We start from the raw sequence: 27,730 nt of genomic DNA on the forward strand, positions 1-27,730 counted from the left end.
GAGAATGCACATACAGAAAACAATAAATCTTTTAAATATATGGAATATGATTTTAAATATAGTTACATTAATATTTCTGTATAATCCGTAGGATTTCAAAGTGTTTAATCATGGCTCCCATATCATGAATTTCTAAATGTGATTCTTTGGGAGATTTTTTCTTTTATTTCTTAGTAAAATTGTACGGGTATTAATTTTAATTAAATCAACATTTTTTTCCTTATGCAACCATCAATGAAAGTTTAATTCATATTGATGTTAATATTTCAAAGTAATGTATGTTATAAGAGAACAAAAAATTTTATCATGGGAAAGTTACAGAATATAATTCTGTAGAACTTTTACATTATTAGTAGAAAATTTAAAACAATCATTCCTTGTGTGGATGGATACTCTTATATGTAAAATACAAATGGATAAGTCAAACCAAGACAAGCTATTAGCTGTAATTGGATTCAAATACATGAAACTAACATGTTCAATTGCTAGGAATAATCTCATGTTTTTTCCTCATTTCCAGGCCTTGTCTGCTTGGCTTTGACGATACATCTCTGCAAATGAGAAACAGCACAAGAGTTAGATTTTAAGCAGTGATGCTTTCCACAGTACATCTCTTGAAACATCTGTTTATGGAAACAACCTTCATGTCCCCTCCTACAGCCTCAAATACAAATCTGAGAAAAGCTATCATCCAGAATGCACCTCAGCATTCTTTTGAAGATAACTGAGTCACTGCCGATTTGCTGTTTTTCACTCCCTCTTCCCCCTCCCCAGTTCCCTTTTTTCCCTGTAAAAATGTATCTCCTTTTCATCTAAGGCATGTACAGAAGAATTCACGGTACAAAATTTAGTTCCACATAAGACGCTACAAAATCAAATTGGTGGTACATTTCTTCATCACTTGGAGTGTGGGTTTTCTTGAAGGTGACTTACAAAACTGCATGAATCTCTAAGAAGCTAACAGCGCTCTGAGGATGAAGACACTTCTAAGTTTGCTAAGGCCTTAGTTGTCTGTTTCAGTTTTCTTTCGGTTAACAGTATCCACCATGCTTTTAGTGCCCATGGAGCAGAGCCAATATTTCTGCTAACAGGGGTTTGAATAAACTTCCGTTTACTATGGTGTGAATGGGATACGTCAACCATACGTTAACATATTTGAACAACTAATGTCTGGCTTATGGTTATGTTTCCAAGGGTTGTTTTTTCTACTCATTTATTTTATTTTTCTTTCATACAATATTTCTGAACAGCAGTTTCCCCTCCACTCATTCCTCCTAATAACCCTCTCCTCCCCTAGATCCAGTCTTTCTCCTCCTCTGTTTCCCTTCAGAAAAGAGCAGGGCTCCTAGGGAAATTAAAATTCTTTGGCTATGGCCTAGATACTAGAAGCAGGTCTCTTGGGTTAGCACTGTGAAATTGATGTCCATTTCTGGATATAGTCTGGGGTCCCTTTTACCAAGACTATGAAGATGTGACGGAAGGTCCTGTCACAGTAGGTGGAGATGGCTTTTTGGTATATACCAAAACTGTGAACCAAGATAAACTTTTCTCTTTGAGTTGCTTTGGGCAAATAATTTGGTCACAGTGACAAGAAAAGCACTCACACTTTGCCTCACCTTCTTAGAAATGTTTAAAATTACCAGTTCCTGTAGCCATTTGTTACATAATGGCATGAATCTGTATTTATTACAGGTATTTTTTTAAAAACTACTTTTGAAAGTTTGATGTGCTGAATGTAAAATGAGGCTTATTAAGATATCTTGTCCATTTGTCTAAAACAGTATGACCTTATATATGACCTCCAGTCACTTAACTACCTTTAGGCTGCAGGAATGAGAACACGATTTTCTAAGTTTTGTAAGGCTGTTTTGAAGCTTATTAATTTTGATAAGCTTTGCAAGTAGGTAGTTTTGGCTTCATTGATTTCTCACTATTGATTTTCTCTAACTCACTAATTTCTGCTCCAGTTTTGGATATTTTCCCCTCCTATTTGTATTTGGTATCATTTTCTTTCTTTTTTTTATGTTCTTAAGGAAATAGCAAAATAATTCACTTTACCTCTTTTTAAATACACATATAGATACCAATAGCTACGATTTCCCCTCAAGAATTAATGATCCTTTATACTTTTACCAAGAACTACTGTATATATTTACAAATTATTGCATTTTGTATTTCCATGTCAAATAGTTTAGAGTTTTCTTGAGCTATTTGAAAGTGCATTTCTTACCTTCTAATTATTTGTGTATTTTGTTTTCTTTCTTATAAGATTTACTTTTTAAAACTTTTTTTGTGTATGAGTGTCCTACCTGTATGCACGTCTGCATTTCCAGGAGAGGCTTGAGGAGGGGGTCAGAATTCCTGAACCTGGAGTTACAGGTGATTGTTAGCCACCCTGTAGGTTCTGAGAATCAAACACAAGTCCTAAGGAAGAACAGCCAGCCCTCTAAACTGCTCAGATATCGTTTCCTTCTCTGTATTTTCTACATATATTCTGAATATTGATTTTTGCTTTTAACTCACTACAGTTAGAGAGCATAACACATCATTTGATTTAAACCCTTTATTATTTCAAAGATGCATGCATACCAGAGGAGTAAGGGTTCTATAAATGTTACTTAGATGGGGCTGGTTGATAAGGCTTTTAAATAACGCATAGGTCCTGAGTAAGTCTAAAATTTACTATTACATAACTTAGGGAAGAGTGGTAAATCGTCTTGGATTCTATATTGCTCTTTTTTCCCATTCAGTGTTAGTATATTTTATCTTTGGAGGAAGCCTGTTAATCCGTATGCTCACTGTTATAAGTTATGACTTCTCTATTAACCAAATACTATATCATTGAAGCTTTAGTCTTTATCACAGGAGAATCTACATTTTAGTCTACTTCTGATGTTAATAGAGCCAATGTGGCTTCTTACTATTACAATTCCCTAGAGGCCTTTTACTGTCCTTGAGAGATATCTCTTCATCTATATATTTAAAGTGTGGTGCTTGCTGGACACTGTCTAATAAGCACAGTAGTAAAACCACTGTATTTACTGGAATTATAGGTGCCATTATTGTTAAAAGTATCATTTCTTTATATCTGACATGTTCTTCTACTTTTTCCTACTCTTTGTCTAAACTGATTTTATTTGGTCTGCACAATTTTTTTTAAACATTCTTCATTTATGTGTTTCTATTCCAAGATATATCCATATATGTGAGAACAAATACAAAAGTGTGCCTAATAAATTTTATGACTTTATGACTTTATGATTTTTTGGTAAAATCATGAATGTTATATTCATAATACAAGTGACAGACTACATATGTACAGGCGTGTATGTTCCCTTCGGAATTACTGTTTGATTGACTAAGTGCCATACGATTTATTTCATTAATTAAAATGGAGGCTTAGTTGGTTGGGTATGGAATATAACATGGAAGGATGTTTTACCCATTTTTATTACATATAGGATTCTTTTGAAAAAAGATTTGTTATATATGAGCACACTGTAGCTGTCTTCAGACACACCAGAAGAGGGCATCAAATCTCATTACAGATGGTTGGGAGCCACCATGTGGTTGCTGGGATTTGAAATCAGGACCTCTGGAAGAGCAATCAGTGCTCTTAACCACTGAGTCATCTCTCCAGTGCACCAGGATAGTGAATTCTTATTCTCAAATCCAGAGCTGCCTATAATGGGTTTATATTTGAAGGACTTATATCTGTATTAGGTTTAGACAAACTAGGTGTCAATGATTTGTTTAGAATTATATAAAGTGCTTGAATGGCCCACTGGTAACATTTTTGTCAGGTTATTGTACATCCTGGTGATTAAATGAGAAAGTAATTCTTGTTTTCTGTCATCTTCAGCTAAAAACAGTAATTCATTTCCTGGAACCACTTAGGTAGTTTCCTGATTACAGTGAGTACCGCCTCATTGTAAAAATTATGTAGGAATTGAAAGCAAATGTACTTTATTGCTATTGAAAATAGATTCTTCTCTCATAGAATATATCTTAGTTTTCCTGCTGTTTACCTCTCCCAGACCCATGCCACCTCACTTTTCCCCCAGATCCATTTCCCCTGTGTTTCTTCCTAAAACAAAACAAAACAAAACAAACAAACAAACAACAGAGCATGTTTCCCAGAGAACCAAACAGGACGAAACAAGATAAAATAAGACAAGGCAAATGCTCATATTGAAGCTGGACAAGATAACTCATAGGAGGAAAAGAGTCCCAAGATGAAGGAAAAGCATTAGAGACATACCAGCCCCCACTGTTATGACTCCCACAATACACCAAGGTATAAGTCTTAATATGTACACAGAGGACCTAGTGCCAACCCATGCAGGCCTTGTGCTTGCCACTTCAGTCTATTTGAGCCCAGGTGGTCCCTGCTTAGTTGGTTCAGGGGGCTGTTTTCTCCTCATATCCTCCATTCCTTCTTCTTCCTACAATCTTTCCTCTCCTTTTTCTGCGGGGTTCTGGATCTATGAGGAAAGGACTTTCATACTATATATGTCTGTCTGTCTTCCTATGCTGCTGGAGAAAGCCTCTCTGACAACAACTGGGCAAGGTACCAGTCTGAGATTCTATGAGTGTAATGCCAGGGAAACGTTAGTGATTCCCCAAAACAATCTGATGCAACTCACAACAGAGTCTGTATTCAATTTGAGCTAGCTCGTGCCCTCCCCACAATGTACCACTGTCACACAGGATGGTTTTGGTGGTGAGGGAGCCCTGAATGTCTATGGGGCAAGGCTTTACAGTAAACAGCAAGCAGGGAGTACACGTGCAAGTATCTAACTGGAAAATTACTATGGCCTTAGCATAATTGGTTGGTGCTGGGAGTCATAGCATAAACTTAATTTCTGCTCCCCTCTGCATTGGTGGTCGTTAGGCAGGGGGTGGGCTTGCAACTTTTTAAAAAAATATTTTCAAATATATGTATTTTATGTGTTAGAGAGAGAGAGAGAGAGAGAGAGAGAGAGAGAGAGAGAGAGAGAGAGAGAGAGACTAAGTTTGAGCTAACCGTGATCATGGTTCTTCTACAGAGAAACAAGCCCAGGCTAGTAATTTACTACAGTTAATTGTGGTACTATTGACATCCAATCATATGAGAAACACTTCCTAAGAACTTATCAGAAACGGACATTCTCCACCTACATCCCAGGCCAATCTCATCAGAATCTCAGTGTGATGTCTAGAAGTCTACTTAAGTATATCCTTCAATTGATGTTGAAGCACATAACATTTGAAAGGACCTGAACTCTTAAGAACAATCCATCTGGACTATTCAAATTGACCTGGGTACAAATTCATCCCAACATTTGTTCTGTCTAAAAGAAATGCAGGGATGGAACAGAGACCAAAAGAAAGGCTAACCAATAGTTGGCCCACCTTAAAACCCCTCCCATGGCACTATTATGCTTTCAGACAGAAGCCTAGTGTAAGTGTCCTCTGTGAGGCTCTACCCAGCCAGCAGTTGACTGAAACAGATGCAGATACCCACAGCCAAACAAAATGGAGATCGGCACCACTTATGGGAAGGATGAATGCCCTGAAGGAGATAGGAACTCCACAGGAAGACCAACAGATTCTACTAACCTGGACCCCTGGGAGCTTTCAGGAGCTGAGCTACCAACCAAAGAACATACAGGAGCTGGAACAAGGCCCTGGAGACAGATATGTAGCATATAGGCAGCTCAGTCTTTGTAGCTGCTCTGTTTGGCCTCAGTAGGAGAAGATGCACCTAATCTGGCAGAGACTTGATGTGTCAGGGTGGAGGGATACCCAACCCACCAAGAGGAGAAGGGTTGGGGGCATGGAAGGAGAGACTCTTTGAGAAAGGGACTAGGGGTGAGCATCATCTGGTATGTAAATAAATAAATTTTAAAAAAGAAAAAAATAAATAAAATGGAGTCTGAAAAAAGATTTGGCATCTCATGAGTATAGCAGAATGTCATCAGAAATTTCATTGATTATTGCTTTTGGGGGGATAGTAATGTTTGGTTTTATCCTAGGTCTTTGGGCTATCCAGTCTCTGTTCATGTGCATCCTAGAGTGAAAATAAACATTGGTTTGACTCTCCCACAGAATCTGTTCCACCATTGCCCTAGCACATCTTTGCAGAAAGGACAGATTGTAAGTCGAAGTTTTTCTGTCAAGGGTAGTGTCAAGGTTTCCCCGTCTGTAACCTGAAGAGTAGCTTTTCATGACAAGGAGATTAGAACATATGGACAAATTCTCTGTGTAGGCACAACTCAACCTCTCTATGTTTAATGTGCAAGTTCTTTAGTGTGCAAGTTCTTGGTACTAGGGCATAGGTTTCAGTTTTCAGAGAGTGACATTAGTCCTGTCCTAACATTAGCCTGGCGTATTGAGGAATCTCCACAGGTCACAGTAGGCCAACAGTTCAGTCAAATGCAATCCAGTCCCACCATTGGGAGCTTTGCCTGATTAGAGACAGTTTAGGGTCTGTATTTTTCATTATTAGGATTCCTTCTAGGGTCCCACTCGTAATTTTGAGGAAATTCCTACTGCACTAGGTTTCTACTTAGCTCCCTAAATGCTGACCTATTCCAGTCGTTTCTTCTTCCACTCTGTCCCTCATTCCTCCCTCCCCAATGTGTGATCTCTCTTGTTCCCATTCACACCTGCCTCCAGTCAAACTGCAAAATATATTCTATTTGCCCTTCCTATGAATATCCAAGTGTACCTGATAGAACTCTCCTTTTAACTTAGCCTCTTTTGCTCTCCGGGTTGTAGTACGATTGTCCTTTACATAACAGCTATTAATCCTCTTTTAAGTAAGAACATATTATGTTTGTTTTTCTAGCAGTTTGATTTTTCTGGTTCTATTTTCTTGCAAATTTCATATTATTATATTTTTTAACCTTAGAATTGTACTTTTCATTTTAATTATTGACAAGTTGTTTACAGTATTTTGATTTTACAAATACAGTTGTTGTGAAATTTTTGATTGAAGTTTCTTCTTTCTAGTAAGGTCATAGTTATAGAAAAAAACTAGATCATGTGAAAGAATGATTAGAAAAATGGCTTTTCCTGAGATTCCTCACACCAGTCAGAATGGCTAAGATCAAACACTCGGGTGATGACAGATGCTGGCAAGGATGTGGAGAAAGAGGAACACTCTTCCATTGTTGGTGAGATTGCAAGCTGGTACAAGCACTCTGGAAATCAGTCTGGAGATTCCTCAGAAAATTGGACATTGAACTACCAGAGAACCCAGCTTTACCTCTCTTGGGCATATACCCAAAAGATGCCCCAACATAACAAAGACACATGCCCCACTATGTTCATAGCAGACTTATTTATAATAGCCAGAAGCTGAAAGGAACCCGGTTGCCCTTCAACAGAGGAATGGATACAGAAAATGTGGTACATCTACACAATGAAACACTACTCAGCTATCAAAAACAATGACTTCATGAAATTCATAGGTAAATGGATGGAACTAGAAAATATCCTGAGTGAGGTAACCCAATCATAAAAAAACACACATGGTATGGACACACTGATAAATGTATATTAGTCCAAAAGCTCGAATTACCCAAGATACAATCCACAGACCACAGGAAGCTCAAGAAGGATAATCAAAGGGCAGATGTTTTAGTCCTCCTTAAAAGGGGAAACAATAATACTCATAGGAGGGGATATGGAGACAAAGTTTGGAGCAAAGCCTGAAGGAATGGCCGGCCATTCAGAGACTGCTCCATCTGGGGATCCAACCCATATATTCAGAGCCACCAAAACTAGACAATATCAATGAAGCCAAGAAGTGCATGCTGACAGGAGCCTGATATAGCTGTCTCCTGAGAGGTTCAGCCAGAGCATGACAAATACTGATGTGAATGCTAGCAGCCAACCATTGAACTGAGAAGGGGTCCCCATTGGAGGAGTTAGAGAAAGGATTGAACGAGCTGAAAGGGCTTTCAACCCCATAAGAACAACAATACCAAACAACCAGAGCTCCCAAATACTAAACCACTACCCAAAGACTACACATGGACAGACCCATGGCTCCAGCTGCATATGTAGCAGAGGATGCCCTTGTTGGGCACCAATGGGAAAAGAAGCTCTTGGTCCTGCCAAGGCTGAACCGCCCCCCTCCCACCCCCTAGTGCATGGGAATGTCAGGGTGGGGAGACAGGTAGTGGGGATTGTTGGGGAGTGGGAAACACTTATAGAAGAAGGGGGTGGGGATGGGATAGGGGGGTTATGGAAGGGTAACAGGGAAAAGGAATAACATTTGAAATGTAAATAAAAAATATCCAATTAAAAAATGAAAAAAAAAGAAGAGAACGAAAAATGGCTTTTTAGAGAAACTTTCAAACTGCTTCATTCCCACCACAGTCTTAGAGTTCAGGCCCCTAATTCTTGTGTATGGTTTTTCACTTTAGGCAGTCTTACATATGTGCATTGCCATTTCATTGTAGCTTCAATTTATATTTTCATAATCACTAATGAAGTTTGAAAGATCTTCATGCGATATTAGGTGATATTATGAAATGTCTATTCACACACTTTGCCTATTTCATTTGTTTACTTTTCTTTTTTTGAGATTATATTTTATTTAAAATTAACCATTCAGTTCTTTTACACCTCCAATGATATCCTACTTCCTTCCACACACACACACCCCGCATCCCACATCCACCCTACCTCCTAACCTTTGCCTGTATGAGAGTGCTCCCCCATCCACCCACACTCTCCCACTCTACCACTCCAGCATTCCCCTACACCAGGGCAACAAGCCTCCTTAGGACCAAGGGCTTCCCCTCCCGTTGTTGTTGGGCAAGGCTATTCCTTGTTCTATATTTATTTTGAGCTGTGTTTAATAGCTGAGTAATACTCCAACTGGGCAAATGTACAACACCATTTAAAAATCCATTCTTTAGTTAAGGAAACCCAGACCATTTCTACGTTTTTGCTATTATGAATACAGCCACAATGAACATAGTTGTACAAGTGTTGTTGGGATAGGATAGAGCATCTTTGGGATATATGCCTGAGAGTAGTATAGATGGGTCTTGAGTTACATTGATACCTAATTTTGTAAGGAACCACCATATTGATTTTCACAGTGGTTGTACAAGTTTGCATTCCTACCAGAAGAAGTATTCATAATGCTCCACATATTTGTGTTACTGATATAGACATTCTGACAGTTGTATGATGAAATCTCGAAGTAGTTTGGATTTTTCATTTCCCTACTGACTAAGGATGTTGAACATTTTTTAATTTTTTCTCAGCCATTTGTGAATCCTCTCTTGAGATTTCTCTGTTGAGATATGTACCCCACTTAAAGATTAGATTACTTGGTTTTGTGATATCTAATTTCTTGAGTTCTCTCAAAACTTTGCATATTAGAAGTCTTCTATAAATATGGAGTTGATAAAAATCTTTTTCCATTCTGTAGGCTTCCTCTTTGTCTGAGAGATGGTGTCCTTTGCCTTACAGATACAACATATACATTTCTTTTCCATTCTTCCACTGATGAACATTAGCAGTTTCTATGGTAGATATTGTACATGTGTTCCAAGTTTCATTTCAGGTTCAAAAACAGTTCACACTATTCTTCCATTATTATTGATTATTTATATGCAAAAGTATATTTTTGAATCAAAATTGTATCTCTGTATCTTCTACTTCATTTATGTGATTTTTGTTAATCTGATAGTTTTTCTTTCTGATTGTGCGCCAAATTTCCTTGATTCTTTGTATGTTTGTTACATTTTCCCTGTTCATTCTTTATGGCTAAAAATGGTCTCTGTTGAATTCCTTTCAAGAGAGTTAGATTTGTTCTGGTATGCATTTATGTTGCTTGGGAATCACTTCAATGTTTTTGAAGTTTGAGAGAAATTCTTTACTTTCTAATCCAAGGCTAGATCAATCATTGTTCTGACTCTGACTTAACTTTATTATTAAGGCATCATCTTTTACAGAATAATATTTACTTACCTGTATGAGGGAGAGACCAAATCTTTTGGGTTTAGACTTCATTTAGTGAACCTGTCTTAAGGTTGAACTCAAGTTTACTAATAGGCCAGTACCTAGCACCTCTTTCCAGGCTACCCCTCACAAAGACCTGTGTCTAACACCAGTTTCCAGGCTACTCATGCAACAAAACCAGTTGCAAGGTTATCTCTATCTCCCCCAGCCAAAAAAAAATTTGCACCTCTAGGTTACAAGACTTCTGTCACTTCACTTCCTAACAACCACCAATCAGGAGGAAACAGGAGTTAAGTTTATGGTAATTATATTAAAGGCCACAATGCCTTCCCCTATCCCTAATCAGATGTGTACCAGGCTAGATACCTTCTTCTTGCCTCTATAAATGCTTACCTGAAACTGAGCTCAAGGGTCCCTCCTATTCTATTGTATCAGAGAAGATGGTGTGGTTTAACCTTGGGCTTGAATAAAGAGATCCTATTGAATAAAGAGATTATGATTGCATAGGAATCACCTCCTTGGTGGTCTTTTGGGGATTCATGAACGTTTCCTGGCACAACATGAGATCTCCCCCTTTCTAAGCCAAGATGAATCAGTCTTGAGTGTGTGATCTCTGGAGATACTTGAGTTTATTTATTTCTTCCTACATGAGGAGTTTGAAGGCAGGAACACATCACTCATTCAAAGCCTTGACAGATGTTCTATTCTTCAATTCTCCCAGCCACAGCATTGTTGAATTCCAGTATGTAAACCTCATGTTCATTGAGATGTCAGCTTTGTTATCCATGCTACTCTGTATAATATGCCTGGATATTAACTCCAGGGTGTAGCTGGGGAAAATGACAGGACTTTGCTTTGTTGAGTCTATTCTCTGCAATACTTCTCAACGACACACAGAGCAAACTGCTGACACATACAATACTTTGCATGCATCCCAAGCCCTTGCACTGAGTGAGAATAAAAGCTAATTTTGAAAGGTCATGTGTGGTACAATTCAATTTATGTAGCATTCTTAAAATGACAAAATTATAGATGTTGAAGGGAGATTAGTGGTTACTAGGGGGTAGGGATGATGAGTGGATGTAATTATAATGAGAAAGTATGGGTGAAAATTTTTGTGGCAACAGAATTGTTCATTTCTTAATCATTATAATGGTTTTAAATGGATCTATGTATAGGATAAGATGGTGGGTAATGGCACACAGAAACTGTACAAATCTGTTTTGAAGTTTAATATTTTACTATCATTACTAAATAATGAAATCAATTAGGAGAAACCAGAAAAAGGGTATCCAATGTCTTTACTAATTTTGCTATTTTCTGTGAATCTAAATTTATCTAAAATGCAAAGAAACCATTTCCACAAAGAATCCTCATATTATTTCATTGGTGACATATGCCCAATTTATTTAGGAATAAAACAGTATATTTACATAATCATTTGAGGCAGGGTTTCTCTGTATATCGCTGGTTTTCCTGAAACTCTCTATATAGACTAGGCTGGCTTTAAATTCAGGTATCCTCCTGCCTTTGCCTCCTAACCCGGTGATTAAAGGGATATACCCTCATGTCTGACTAACATCACAGTCATACAGAAATTAGTAGAATAAGAATGAACAGAGTAGAATAAGAGAGAACACTCATTTTGTGATGTAAGAATTGCTTTGAAAACACCTATTTGCTGTGCTGCACACAGAGATTACTGGTCAAGGTACAAAGGATAAGAAACTGAACAATTCCCAGACCTAAATGGAAGATGTAATCATACTCTTCCCACAGTGCTTGAAGGAGAAAAAGGTGGTAGGTGTCTACAAGGGAACTGTGTCTTCTTCACAGAACAGAGAAGCTGCACAGTGAACTTTTCAGCAGTTGTAACAGCATGTGCAACACTTGTGCAAGCCTAAGCTAGACAATATTCCAGCATGGAGAGGAGAGTTAGATATCAAGTCTTACCCCTAGCTGAAGAGGGGTAATCCCGGCAATTATTAGCTTCTGGGAAAGGGAGAAGTATATGTCTTAAAAGCCTAGACCCTGGTAAGTTGACCACATTGCAAGAGAAAGTGACCAATTCAAATATATCTAGTCAACAGAAATTTGTCCTAAAGAGTTTTTTAAAAACGAAATAGACGGCAGCAGCTCTCTGCTCCCAGAACCCGTGGGAGAGATACCTTACCGCCTGGTCAGGTGGGAACTCCTGAGGCTGCAGAGCAGAAGAGACCACCAACACTGCCCACCCCTGCCCACATCCCTGGCCCAAGAGGAAACTGTATAAGGCCTCTGGGCTCCCGTGGTAGAGGGCCCAGGTGAGGCAGGAGCCCTGCCTGAGACACCGCCGGAACCTGAAGGAAACAGACCGGATAAACAGTTCTCTGCACCCAAATCCCGTGGGAGGGAGAGCTAAACCTTCAGAGAGGCAGACACGCCTGCGAAACCAGAAGAGACTGCTCTCTGCACACATTGCTGATTCCAGAGGAAAACACCGGAGGCCATCTGGAACCCTGGTGCACGGAGGCTCCCGGAAGGGGCGACACAGATCTTCCCGGTTGCTGCCACCGCAGAGAGCCCGTGGGCAGCACCCCGCGAACGAACTTGAGCCTCGGGACCACAGGTAAGACCAACTTTTCTGCTGCAAGTGACCTGCCTGGTGAACTCAAGACACAGGCCCACAGGAACAGCTGAAGACCTGTAGAGGACAAAACTACACACACAAAAAGCAGAACACTCTGTCCCCATAACTGGCTGAAAGAAAACAGTAAAACAGGTCTACAGCACTCCTGACACACAGGCTTATAGGACAGTCTAGCCACTGTCAGAATTAGCAGAACAAAGTAACACTAGAGATAATCTGATGGCGAGAGGCAAGCGCAGGAACACAAGCAACAGAAACCAAGACTACATGGCATCATCGGAGCCCAATTCTCCCACCAAAACAAACATGGAATATCCAAACACACCAGAAAAGCAAGATCTAGTTTCAAAATCAGATTTGATCATGATGCTGGAGGACTTCAAGAAAAGACATGAAGAACTCCCTTAGAGAACAAGTAGAAGCCTACAGAGAGGAATCGAAAAAATCCCTGAAAGAATTCCAGGAAAACACAATCAAACAGTTGAAGGAATTAAAAATGGAAATAGAAGCAATCAAGAAAGAACACATGGAAATAACCCTGGATATAGAAAACCAAAAGAAGAGACAAGGAGCTGTAGATACAAGCTTCACCAACAGAATACAAGAGATGGAAGAGAGAATCTCAGGAGCAGAAGATTCCATAGAAATCATTGACTCAACTGTCAAAGATAATGTAAAGCGGAAAAAGCTACTGGTCCAAAACATACAGGAAATCCAGGACTCAATGAGAAGATCAAACCTAAGGATAATAGGTATAGAAGAGAGTGAAGACTCCCAGCTCAAAGGACCAGTAAATATCTTCAACAAAATCATAGAAGAAAACTTCCTAACCTAAAAAAGAGATACCCATAGGCATACAAGAAGCCTACAGAACTCCAAATAGATTGGACCAGAAAAGAAACACCTCCCGTCACATAATAGTCAAAAGACTAAATGCTCAAAATAAAGAAAGAATATTAAAAGCAGTAAGGGAAAAAGGTCAAGTAACATATAAAGGCAGACCTATCAGAATCACACCAGACTTCTCGCCAGAAACTATGAAGGCCAGAAGATCCTGGACTGATGTCATACAGACCCTAAGAGAACACAAATGCCAGCCCAGGCTACTGTATCCTGCAAAACTCTCAATTAACATAGATGGAGAAACCAAGATATTCCATGACAAAACCAAATTTACACAATATCTTTCTACAAATCCAGCACTACAAAGGATAATAAATGGTAAAGCCCAACATAAGGAGGCAAGCTATACCCAAGAAGAGGCAAGAAACTAATCGTCTTGGCAACAAACCAAAGAGAGGAAAAGCACACAAACACAACCTCACATCCAAATATGAATATAACAGGAAGCAATAATCACTATTCCTTAATATCTCTCAACATCAATGGCCTCAACTCCCCAATAAAAAGACATAGATTAACAAACTGGATAAGCAACGAGGACCCTGCATTCTGCTGCCTACAGGAAACACACCTCAGAGACAAAGACAGACACTACCTCAGAGTGAAAGGCTGGGAAACAACTTTCCAAGCAAATGGTCTGAAGAAGCAAGCTGGAGTAGCCATTCTAATATCAAATAAAATCAATTTCCAACTAAAAGTCATCAAAAAAGATAAGGAAGGACACTTTATATTCATCAAAGGAAAAATCCACCAAGATGAACTCTCAATCCTAAATATCTATGCCCCAAATACAAGGGCACCTACATACGTAAAAGAAACCTTACTAAAGCTCAAAACACACATTGCACCTCACACAATAATAGTAGGAGATTTCAACACCCCACTCTCATCAATGGACAGATCATGGAAACAGAAATTAAACAGAGACGTGAGACAGACTAAGAGAAGTCATGAGCCAAATGGACTTAACGGATATTTATAGAACGTTCTACCCTAAAGCAAAAGGATATACCTTCTTCTCAGCTCCTCATGGTACTTTCTCCAAAATTGACCATATAATTGGTCAAAAAACGGGCCTCAACAGGTACAGAAAGATAGAAATAATCCCATGCGTGCTATCGGACCACCACGGCCTAAAGCTGGTCTTCAATAACAATAAGGGAAGAATGCCCACATATACGAGGAAACTGAACAATGCTCTACTCAATGATAACCTGGTCAAGGAAGAAATAAAGAAAGAAATTAAAAACTTTTTAGAATTTAATGAAAATGAAGGTACAACATACCCAAACATATGGGACACAATGAAAGCTGTGCTAAGAAGAAAACTCATAGCGCTGAGTGCCTGCAGAAAGAAACAGGAAAGAGCATATGTCAGCAGCTTGACAGCACACCTAAAAGCTCTAGAACAAAAAGAAGCAAATACACACAGGAGGAGTAGAAGGCAGGAAATAATCAAACTCAGAGCTGAAATCAAATCAAGTAGAAACAAAAGGACCATAGAAAGAATCAACAGAACCAAAAGTTGGTTCTTTGAGAAAATCAACAAGATAGATAAACCCTAGCCAGACTAACGAGAGGACACAGAGAGTGTGTCCAAATTAACAAAATCAGAAATGAAAAGGGAGACATAACTACAGATTCAGAGGAAATTCAAAAATCATTAGATCTTACTATAAAAGCCTATATTCAACAAAACTTGAAAATCTACAGGAAATGGACAATTTCCTAGACAGATACCAGGTACCGAAGTTAAATCAGGAACAGATAAACCAGTTAAACAACCCCATAACTCCTAAGGAAATAGAAGCAGTCATTAAAGATCTCCCAACCAAAAAGAGCCCAGGTCCAGACGGGTTTAGTGCAGAATTCTATCAGACCTTCATAGAAGACCTCATACCAATATTATCCAAATTATTCCACAAAATTGAAACAGATGGAGCACTACCGAATTCCTTCTATGAAGCCACAATTACTCTTATACCTAAACCACACAAAGACCCAACAAAGAAAGAGAACTTCAGACCAATTTCCCTTATGAACATTGACGCAAAAATACTGAACAAAATTCTGGCAAACCAATCCAAGAGCACATCAAAACAATCATCCACCATGATCAAGTAGGCTTCATCCCAGGCATGCAGGGATGGTTTAATATCGGAAAACCATCAACGTGATCCATTATAAAAACAAACTGAAAGAACAAAACCACATGATCATTTCATTAGATGCTGAGAAAGCATTTGACAAAATTCAACACCCCTTCATGATAAAAGTCCTGGAAAGAATAGGAATACAAGGCCCATACCTAAACATAGTAAAAGCCATATACAGCAAACCAGTTGCTAACATTAAACTAAATGGAGAGAAACTTGAAGCAATCCCACTAAAATGAGGGACTAGACAAGGCTGCCCACTCTCTCCCTACTTATTCAATATAGTTCTTGAAGTTCTAGCCAGAGCAATCAGACAACAAAAGGAGATCAAGGGGATACAGATCGGAAAAGAAGAAGTCAAAATATCACTATTTGCAGATGATATGATAGTATATTTAAGTGACGCCAAAAGTTCCACCAGAGAACTACTAAAGCTGATAAACAACTTCAGCAAAGTGGCTGGGTATAAAATTAACTCAAATAAATCAGTAGCCTTCCTCTACACAAAAGAGAAACAAGCCGAGAAAGAAATTAGGGAAATGACACCCTTCATAATAGACCCAAATAATATAAAATACCTCGGTGTGACTTTAACCAAGCAAGTAAAAGATCTGTACAATAAGAACTTCAAGACACTGAAGAAAATTGAAAAGACCTCAGAAGGTGGAAAGATCTCCCATGCTCATGGATTGGCAGGATTAATATAGTAAAAATGGCCATTTTACCAAAAGCGATCTACAGATTCAATGCAATCCCCATCAAAATACCAATCCAATTCTTCAAAGAGTTAGACAGAACAATTTGCAAATTCATCTGGAATAACAAAAAACCCAGGATAGCTAAAACTATCCTCAACAATAAAAGGACTTCAGGGGGAATCACTATCCCTGAACTCAAGCAGTATTACAGAGCAATAGTGATAAAAACTGCATGGTATTGGTACAGAGACAGACAGATAGACCAATGGAACAGAATTGAAGACCCAGAAATGAATCCACACACCTATGGTCACTTGATTTTTGACAAAGGAGCCAAATCCATCCAATGGAAAAAAGATAGCATTTTCAGCAAATGGTGCTGGTTCAACTGGAGGTCAACATGTAGAAGAATGCAGATCGATCCGTGCTTATCACCTGTACAAAGCTTAAGTCCAAGTGGATCAAGGACCTCCACATCAAACCAGACACACTCAAACTAATAGAAGAAAAACTAGGGAAGCATCTGGAACACATGGGCACTGGAAAAATTTCCTAACAAACACCAATGGCTTATGCTCTAAGATCAAGAATCGACAAATGGGATCTCATAAAACTGCAAAGCTTCTGTGAGGCAAAGGACACTGTGGTTAGGACAAAAGCAACCAACAGATTGGGAAAAGATCTTTACCAATCCTACAACAGATAGAGAGGCTTATATCCAAAATATACAAAGAACTGAAGAAGTTGACAGCAAGGAGACAAATAACCTATTAAAAAATGGGGTTCAGAGCTAAACAGAGAATTCACAGCTGAGGAATGCCGAATGGCTGAGAAACACCTAAAGAAATGTTCAACATCGTTAGTCATAAGGGGAAATGCAAATCTAACAACCCTGAGATTTCACCTCACACCAGTGAGAATGGCTAAGATCAAAACTCAGGTGACAGCAAATGCTGGCGAGGATGTGAGAAAAGGGGAACACTCCTCCATTGTTGGTGGGGTTGCAGACTGCCTACAACCATTCTGGAAATCAGTCTGGGAGGTTCCTCAGAAAATTGGACATTGAACTGCCTGAGGATCCAGCTATACCTCTCCTGGGCATATACCCAAAAGATGCCCCAACATATAAAAAAAAAAAAGACACGAGCTCCACTATGTTTCATCATGCCTTATTTATAATAGCCAGAAGCTGGAAAGAACCCAGATGCCCTTCAACAGAGGAATGGATACAGAAAATGTGGTACATCTACACAATGGAATATTACTCAGCTATCAAAAACAATGACTTTATGAAATTACCAGGCAAATGGTTGGAACTGGAAAATATCATCCTGAGTGAGCTAACCCCAATCACAGAAAGACATACATGGTATGTACTCATTGATAAGTGGCTATTAGCTCAAATGCTTGAGTTACCCTAGATGCCTAGAACAAATGAAACTCAAGACGGATGATCAAAATGTGAGTGCAGATCGCTCATGAGAGACACAGCAGAATACAGCAAATACAGAGGCGTATGCCAGCAGGAAACCACTGAACTGAAAGGACCCCTGTTGAAGGAATCAGAGAAAAGAACTGGAAGAGCTTGAAGGAGCTCTGAGACCCCATATGTACAGCAATGCCAACCAACCAGAGCTTCCAGGGACTAAGCCACTACCCAAAGACTATACATGGACTGACCCTGGACTCTGACCTCATAGGTAGCAATGAATATCCTAGTAAAAGCACCAGTGGAAGGGGAAGCCCTGGGTCCTGCTAAGACTGAACCCCTAGTGAACTAGACTGTTGGGGAGAGGGCAGCAATGGGGGGAGGGTTGGGAGGGGAACACCCATAAGGAAGGGGATGTTTGCCCGGAAACCGGGAAAGGGAATAACACTCGAAATGTATATAAGAAATACTCAAGTTAATAATAAAAAAAAAAAAAAAAAAAAAAACAGAAATAGACACAAAGTTGGGCAGGTAAAGAAGGGGGGGTGAGTCAGGGAGACTTTGGGAAGTAAATATGATCTAAACTTATTTACTTGGAATTCTCAAAAGACTAACAAATGCATTTCTTTTTAAGACCAAGAGAACTAGACATTTTATCAAAAATAATATTAACACTAAATAATAATTATTATTTTAAGGCTTTGAATGGAAGATACATATTCATTCAACATGTCTACACTAAGCATAGAAATCTACAATTGTCTATGAGTTTCCAAACTCCATTGTTTCTATTTCTAACCTTCTGTATTCTCTTAAGATACATATGCCACAAATAAAGAACATATTTAATCCTGCAGTACAAAATTAGACCTTATAAAAGGAATTTCCTGAAGCCATTTAAGTGGATGCCTATGCTATGTGTCACAAATGAAGACTCTGAAGTCCAAATTTTATTTTGTAACTTTGATCATTCACTTTTTCTTTTACATGTCTAATTAGGCTTAATGAATTAGATGAATTAATGAAGTGTGATGTCCCATTAAATACATCAACTGACAAAAAAAATTTCAGAGGAACGAAAAGTGGTCAAGCAATATTTTCAATGAACATGTACATAAGCATCTTAGTTTACTACTGAAGAATGCAATATGTTTTCAGCTGTATGAATTTTTACATATAATAAAATAATAAATATAATTTTCTCTACATGTTTATATATTTAATACCCATAAATGTGATTTGTCCTATGAAAGATAGGTTATTCCAATAGTGAGAAAACAAGGGAAATAATCATGATAATTAAAATATTAAGGGAGAATACTCAGTATGTATATTGATATGTTCTGATATTTAACAAAATTCAGTTTCTATTATGGAAAAAATATTAAAGAAATTAACACTAGAGAGAACACTTACAATATGATAAAGGCTAGCTAGTAAATTTATCTAAATAATATACTTAATTCTGGTCTATAAGGATAAAAACATACTGCTACATGAAGTTCACATTTCAGTTCAGCAAATTACTCCACATCTTAGTCAATGCAATTAGGAAAGAAAAGTATGAATCCCAAGTGAATTGTTTGGAGAAGAAACATAAAATCCCTTTTTTCTCTGAAAATGAAGGATGCACTTATTTATGTGTATCCCTATATTAGTTTTAAATTATTAGAAAGTTTAAAAATAAAGAATGGAAATCATTATAAAAATGTATATACATATTTATGTTCATTGATTAGTATGACTCTCATTCTTCATTTTCACGAACTTTTGTAGTAGGTGACAATCAACACAGAGGTTCACAACTGGTCAAGATGCAGAGAATAAAAGACTGTAGAGTTCTCACTCCTAAATGGGATATTTATATAACACCGCTTACCTCAAGGTTCAGAAATCTTCATAGTAGAGGCAGGGAAGAATGACTGAGTAGAGGACTGGTGTGAAACAGTGGATTTTTCCATACATGAGAGGGCCATTCCCCACATGATGTCACAGTGATTGTGACTACAAAACAAGATGAATGGGGGAAAGATTCACTACATTTTATTCTTAGATGAGGAGATCTTGGCAATTGATGACTTCCTAGAAAGATTATTAGTTTTGTTCAGATCAGATCCCTGATAAGCTGCCCTTGTTCCAAACCCATTATAGTCACAGTTCATTAATTTTGAAGAATGTTAATTTTTCATATCTCAATGTGTGTGTGTTTGTGTGTGTGTATGTGTGTTGTGTGTGTGTGTGTGTGTGTGTGTGTGTGTGTGTGTTGTGTAGATGCCTATGTGTACAAATACATGTCCTGACTGTGGAAGCCAATAATTAAGCTTTGGCATCATTTCCCAAGAACCATTCATCTTTTTTTTCTTCCTTTTCTTTTCTCCTGGTGGGCCAATATTCTATATGTTTTTGTCATCCCTGCACTGGAGTTGCAGCTACTTCAGGCTGTTTTTAATTAATGTGGGTAGAGGGTATCAAGTTCAAATCCCCATGCTCGTTTGTGAGATAGAGCTTTGTCACGGGAGGCATCTCTTAGCTCAAAGTTGTTCCCTTTTCATCTTCTGACTACAAAGCTTTTCTATAATGCTAGAATTTCAGACTCCATCTTTGGGTTATGAAACTCAGCTTTGATGACAGATCATGAAGATAAATATTTTAGTCAGTGATGGCTCATTAGTTCTTCCCTTAGTTCATGTCTCCAAGCTTCTTATTTTTTTAAACTCAAAATAAAAGTTTTTCAATACAATACATTCTGATCAGGGTTACCCATCCCTCATCTCCTCCCAGATCTTCCTATCTCCCACCCTTCTAACTCCATGCATCCTTTCTCTCTTTTGTCAGAAAAATAAAAGTCAAAAAGAAGGGGTTGGGGCAAGAATAGAACAAACTAACACCTCCCAAAATAACAAAAGAAAAAGAATGGGAGATATTTACATATAACCAAATCTCACCAAAGCATTAACTGTAAATCATACTATGTATGTGATATACCAGAAAGATACAAACTTGCCTATTCAGAACAATAGAGACAAAGCAGTCTCTATAAACACTGTTGAGTTCATTCTGTGTTAGTCATGCACTGCTCGCTGGTCATGGGACTGGTCTTTAAGTGTGGTTTGGATACCCAGTAAGTCTCTATTGTTTCTATGCTTCTCGTAGGTACTAGAGAAATAAATCATCCCTGTAACTTACTGTAACTTATTATTCTTTTGTGATTTATTCTTTACTATTTGCAGCTAACTGGTTGTAATTAGAAAACAAAATTTTGTCCACACATTCCATTAACAAGATCAAAAGCATATTTTCACAACATAACTATGCAAATTTCCTCCCAAATTAATGCTTATTGGAAGATCAAAGAATCATGAAATTCTCTGATTATAACACCAAAGCTAATCACTCTGGAGTTATTTTCTAAATCTCTGTATTGTAGAACACTCATCTTTGCATTTAATTTTGCACATGAATTTTCATATGCTTTGCCATTTCTAGGTAGTATGAATTTCTGAGTAACTAGAACACTTAAAATTAAATGCCAAAAGAAGTCTATAAACACTGAAAAAATACTAAGAAAATGTACCTTGAAATTCAAAACATTTATATTATTCTGAGGAAATGATCCATTATAGTTGACGAGACCTACCCAAATGAGATTATTTGGGTATTGGAAACACTCGCTTTCAATCATTCTTTCAGAAGGTGTTGTTCTTTCCTGATTACAAGCTTCATATGGGTTATGGGAGGAACAATTTATGAATATATGCCAGATAAATTATAGGATGAAGTACATTGAAAATCCAGGCTCTGTCATATTGATCTATTAACAACCTGCTATTTATAGACTGAATATTGGTAGTTGAAGACTGACTTACATTTGTGTATCCTTGAAGGGATTCTGGATTAAAAGATGAGGTAAAGACATATCTGGAGGACAAGATCTAATATAGAAAAACGGAGGCTAGACTAACAGATATCAAGGGTTAATATCTGCTATATGACTGACCTAACAATAACATTTTATGAATACAAGGTCAAGATTTAATTAATCAAATTTACTGAAGATTTTAAAATCATAAAAATAGTGGTAACTTAGACTGTTTTAAAACTATAATTGAAGGAGTTAGAGGGATGGCTCAGTAGTTAACAACGCAGACAGCTCTGGTAGAGAACCCATGTTAGCTACACAGAACTCATGCTAGCATCTCGACTTGCAAATGCATCTGGAGAGACTCTGACTCCTTTCTTTAGATCACATAGGCACCAGTGCTCAGACGTACTCACACAGGCTGAGATATAATTAAAAATAAAATAAAATAAAACATTTTAAAAATAGAAATGAGAATGTTAGCTAACCTAGCATCAAACCTAGAAAGAAGATATGTATGTTCCATTGTTTCAGGTGGAAACATACAACAGTGTGAATTTACATGTTTTATTTGAAAATAGTTTCCCCAGCATTTCAGTTTGTATTCACATTACCTGTAGGTCACTGTAGATGCTAGGTTGGCTTTGAGTTTTTGACAGTACTGAGTTTAGGCATGATCCAAATTTTATTCAAATATATTTACTGCATATGACAGATGTGTTATATCAGATGTGCTACAATATGTTTCTTGCACTTGGGGGATTTAGTTATGCTTTTATAAAGATGCTTGAAGGAGCTGAGTAAAAAATCCCAAACTAACTTGAGTGAATCTTTATGAATCTTTAGAAAGTTATGATACACGAGCGTACAACATCATCAATATTTTAGTAAAATTCATTGAGACTATCAAATTTCTCATTAGTATACCTTCAAGAGGATACTTCCTTTATATTAATTGTTTATAAAAATGAGAGGATAGGTATTAATTAGTGCAACAGCAGACATTTAATCTAAACAATAGAATGTTTTTTACTTAATTTAATAAGTTCCTCATTGACTAAATATTTTATTATCAATTTAGATTTTTAGTATGAATTTGCATTTTTCTTTTTTTTTATTAACTTGAATATTTCTTTTTTTTTTGTATTAACTTGAATATTTCTTATATACATTTCGAGTGTTATTCCCTTTCCCGGTTTCCGGGCAAACATCCCCCTCCCCCCTTCCTTATGGGTGTTCCCCTCCCAACCCTCCCCCCATCGCCGCCCTCCCCCCAACAGTCTAGTTCACTGGGGGTTCAATCTTAGCAGGACCCAGGGCTTCCCCTTCCACTGGTGCTCTTACTAGGATAGTCATTGCTACCTATGAGGTCAGAGTCCAGGGTCAGTCCATGTATAGTCTTCAGGTAGTGGCTTAGTCCCTGGAAGCTCTGGTTGCTTAGCATTGTTATTCATAAGGGGTCTCGAGCCCATTCAAGCTCTTCCAGTTCTTTCTCTGATTCCTTCAACGGGGGTCCCGTTCTCAGTTCAGTGGTTTGCTGCTGGCATTCGCCTCTGTATTTGCTGTATTCTGGTTGTGTCTCTCAGGAGCGATCTCCATCCGGCTCCTGTCGGCCTGCACTTCTTTGTATCATCCATCTTGTCTAATTGGATGGCTGTATATGTATGGGCCACATGTGGGGCAGGCTCTGAATGGGTGTTCCTTCAGTCTCTGTTTTAATCTTTGCCTCTCTCTTCCCTGCCAAGGGTATTCTTATTCCTTTTAAAGAAGGAGTGAAGCATTCACATTTTGATCATCCGTCTTGAGTTTCATTTGTTCTAGGCATCTAGGGTAATTCAAGCATTTTGGGCTAATAGCCACTTATCAATGAGTGCATACCATGTATGTCTTTCTGTGATTAGGTTAGCTCACTCAGGATGATATTTTCCAGTTCCAACCATTTGCTTCAATTTCATAAAGTCGTTGTTTTTTGATAGCCGAGTAATATTCCATTGTGTAGATGTACCACATTTTCTGTATCCATTCCTCTGTTGAAGGGCATCTGGGTTCTTTCCAGCTTCTGGCTATTATAAATAAGGCTGCGATGAACATAGTGGACACGTGTCTTTTTTATATGTTGGGGCATCTTTTGGGTATATGCCAAGAGAGGTATAGCTGGATCCTCCAGGCAGTTCAATGTCAATTTTCTGAGGAACCTCAGACTGATTTCCAGAATGGTTGTACCAGTCTGCAACCCCACCAACAATGGAGGAGTTTCCTTTCTCCGATCCTCGCTTGGCATTTGCTGTCACCTGAGTTTTTGATCTTGCCATTCTCACTGGTGTGAGGTGAAATCTCAGGGTTGTTTTGATTTGCATTTCCCCTGATGACTAAAGATGTTGAACATTTCTTTAGGTGTTTCTCAGCCATTTGGCATTCCTCAGCTGTGAATTCTTTGTTTAGCTCTGAACCCCATTTTTAATAGGGTTATTTGTCTCCCTAACGGTCTAACTTTTTTGAGTTCTTTGTATATTTTGGATATAAGGCCTCTATCTGTTGTAGGTTGGTAAAGATCTTTTTCCCAATCTGTTGGTTGCCCGTTTTGTTCTATGAACCCCATTTTTTAATAGGGTTATTTGTCTCCCTGCGGTCTAACTTCTTGAGTTCTTTGTATATTTTGGATATAAGCCCTCTATCTGTTGTAGGATTGGTAAAGATCTTTTCCCAATCTGTTGGTTGCCGTTTTGTCCTAACCACAGTGTCCTTTGCCTTACAGAAGCTTTGTAGTTTTATGACATCCCATTTGTCGATTCTTGATCTTAGAGGCATTTTTTCTTTTTTTAAATTGAATTTTTTATTTACATTTTAAATGTTATTCCCTTTTCTGTTTTCTCATCCATAAGCCCCCTATCCCATCCCCCCTCCTTTTTCTTCTATGAGGGCGTTCCCCCTCCCCAACCACTCCCCCTTCCAACCCTGACATTCCTCTACACTGGGGGGTGGGGTGGGCGGTCCAGTCTTGGCAGGACCAAAGCCTTCTCCTGCCATTGGTGCCCAACAAGGGAATCCTCTGCTACATATGTGGCTGGAGCCATGGATGGGTCTGTCCATGTGTACTCTTTAGGTAATGGTTTAGTCTCTGGGCGCTCTGGTTGGTTGGTATTATTGTTCTTATGGGGATGCAAGCCCCTTCACCTCCTTCAAACCTTTCTCTAACTTCACCAATGGAGACCCCATTCTCACTCAGTTCAATGGTTTGCTGCTAGATTTCACTTCTGTATTTGTCATGCTCTGGCTAAACCTCTCAGGAGACAGCTATATCAGGCTCCTGTCAGCATGTAATTCTTGTCTTCACCAATATTGTCTTGGTTTGGTGTCTTTATATGGGCTGGATCCCCAGGTGGGGCAGGCTCTGAATGGTCTGCTTCAAACTTTCTCTCCATATCCACTCTTATGAATATTTTTCTTTGCCCTTTTAAGAAGGACTGAAGCATTTGCACCTTAGTTGTCCTTCTTCGTGAGCTTCATGTGGTCTGAGGATTGTATATGGTGTAATACAAGCTTTTGGACTAATATCTACTTACCAGTGAGTACATACCGTGTGTGTTTTTTTGATTGGGTTACTTCACTCAGGATGACATTTTCTAGTTCCATTCATTTGCTTATGAATTTCATGAAGTCATTGTGTAGATGTACCACATTTTCTGTATCCATTCCTCTGTTGAAGGGCATCTGGGTTCTTTCCAGCTTCTGGCTGTTATAAATAAGGCTGAATGAACATAGTGAAGCATGTGTCCTTGTTATATGTTGGAGCATCATTTAGGTATATGCCCAAAAGTGGTATACAGGGAGCCTCAAGTAGTACTATATTCAGTTTTCTGAGGATCCTCCAGACTGATTTCCAGAGTGCTTGTACTAGCTTGCAATCCTATCAACAATGGAGGAGTGTTCCTCTTTCTCTACATTCTCGACAGCACCTGAGTCATCTAAGTTTTTGCTCTTAGCCATTCTGACTAGTATGAGGTAGAATCGCAGGGTTGTTTTGATCTGTGTTTCCCTGATGACTAAGAATGTTGAACATTTCGTTAGGTACTTCTCAGCCATTCAATCTTCCTCAGCTGAGAATTCTTTGTTTAACTCTGTACCCCATTTTTAATAGTGTTATTTGACACTCTGGAGTCTAACTTCTTGAGATCTTTGTATATATTGGGTATTGTAGGGATCTGGTGCCAGCAGGCTCTCCACAGTGATCTCTTGCCAGGCTAGCAGTGTGGGTTGCGGCGAGGGGGAATGAATTCAGGCAGGGTGGAGAACTCCAACACCCCTACAGTTTTACTTTTTTCTGACCATTCAAGGGAAAAATAAGGCAGGGGGAGCTTGGTAGCTTTTGAGGAGAAAATCTCTTCCCCAAGGGGGGCAGTGTTACAGCTCTTATTACAGAAGCTCTCAGAGGATAGATGATTCCTGCACACCTTTAATTTTGAACATGACTCTTAAATACAGTATTTTGGATGGGTCAGTGTCTGACAGTAGGTACTTCCTATTGGTTTGGCCTGAGAGCTTGGTGAGACCTCATCTACATATTTGGGGGCGTGGTCCTATTTCAATGACTGATCTGTCTTGACCCTATGTAACCTGTGGTCATATCCTCACCTGTGAAGGAGGGGCTTGAGGCATTGCTCTATGTGACTGGTTTGTCTCAAAACTCTCTACAGGTGTTTGTGGAGGGGGGCTGTAGCTAACGAGACCCTGATCTGCTAGAATGGGAATGCGCCTGCCACCCCTATTAGGGTTTCCGGGAATCAGGGTAACTTTAACAGCTCACCGCCCCAGAGGATATTAGTCCTGTATCAGATGTAGGATTGGTGAAGATCTTTTCCAAATCTGTTGGTTGTCAATTTGTCCTAATGACAGTGTCCATTGCCTTTAAGAAGCTTTGTAATTTTATGAGGTCCCATTTGTTGATTCTTGATCTTAGAGCATAAAGCCATAGATGTTCTGTTCAGGAAATCTTCTCCAGTGTCCATGTGCTCAAGGTCTTCCCACTTTTTCTTCTCTTAGTTTGAGTGTAACTGGATTTTGTGGAGGTCCGTTATTCACTTGGGCTTGAGCATTGTACAGGGTGATAAGAATGAATCAATTTGCATTCTTCTACATGCTGACCTCCAATTTGAACCAGCACCATTTTTTGAAAATGCTGTTTTTTTCCACTGGATGGTTTTCGCTCCTTTGCAAAGATTAAGTGACCATACATAGGTGTGTGGGTTCATTTCTGGGTCTTCAATTCTATTCCATTTATCTACCTGCCTGTCTCTGTACCAATACCATACAGTTTTTTATGAATATTTCTCTGTAATACTGCTTGAGGTCAGGTATGGTGACTCCCCTAGAAGTTCTTTTATTGTTGAGTATAGTTTTCAATATCATGGATTATTTTTTTTGTTATTCCAGTTGAACTTGCAAATTGGTCTTTCTACCTCTATGAAGAATTCAATTGGAATTTTGATGGAGATTGCATTGAATCTGTAGATTGCTTTTGGCAAGATGACCAATTTTGCTATATTAATTCTGCCAATCCATGACCATGGGTGATCTTTCCATCTTCTGAGAGCTTCTTCAATTTCTTTCTTCAGAGACTTGAAGTTCTTGTCATACAGATCTTTCACTTGCTTGGTTAGAGTCACAGTGAGGTATTTTATGTTATTGGTGACTATTGTGAAACTCATCATTTTCCTAATTTCTTTCGCAGCCTGTTTATTCTTTGAGTAGAGGAAGGCTACTGATTTGTTTAATTTTATATCCAGCCACTTTGCTGAAGTTGTTCTCTGGTGGAACTTTTGGGATCACTTAAATATACTATAATATCATCTGCAAATAGTGATATTTTGACTTCTTCCTTTCCAATCTGTATCCCTTTGACCTCTTTTTGTTGTTTGATTGCTCTGGCTAGGACTTCAAGTACTATATTGAATAAGAAGGGAGAGAGTGGTCAGCCTTGTCTAGCCCCTGATTTTAGTGGGATTGTTTCAAGTTTCTCTCCATTTAGTTTGATGTTAGCTGCTGGTTTGTTGTACATTGCTTTTACTATGTTTAGGTATGGGCCTTGAA

Source organism: Rattus rattus, chromosome 4, assembly GCF_011064425.1.
Source record: "Rattus rattus isolate New Zealand chromosome 4, Rrattus_CSIRO_v1, whole genome shotgun sequence".
Lineage (NCBI taxonomy): Eukaryota > Metazoa > Chordata > Mammalia > Rodentia > Muridae > Rattus > Rattus rattus.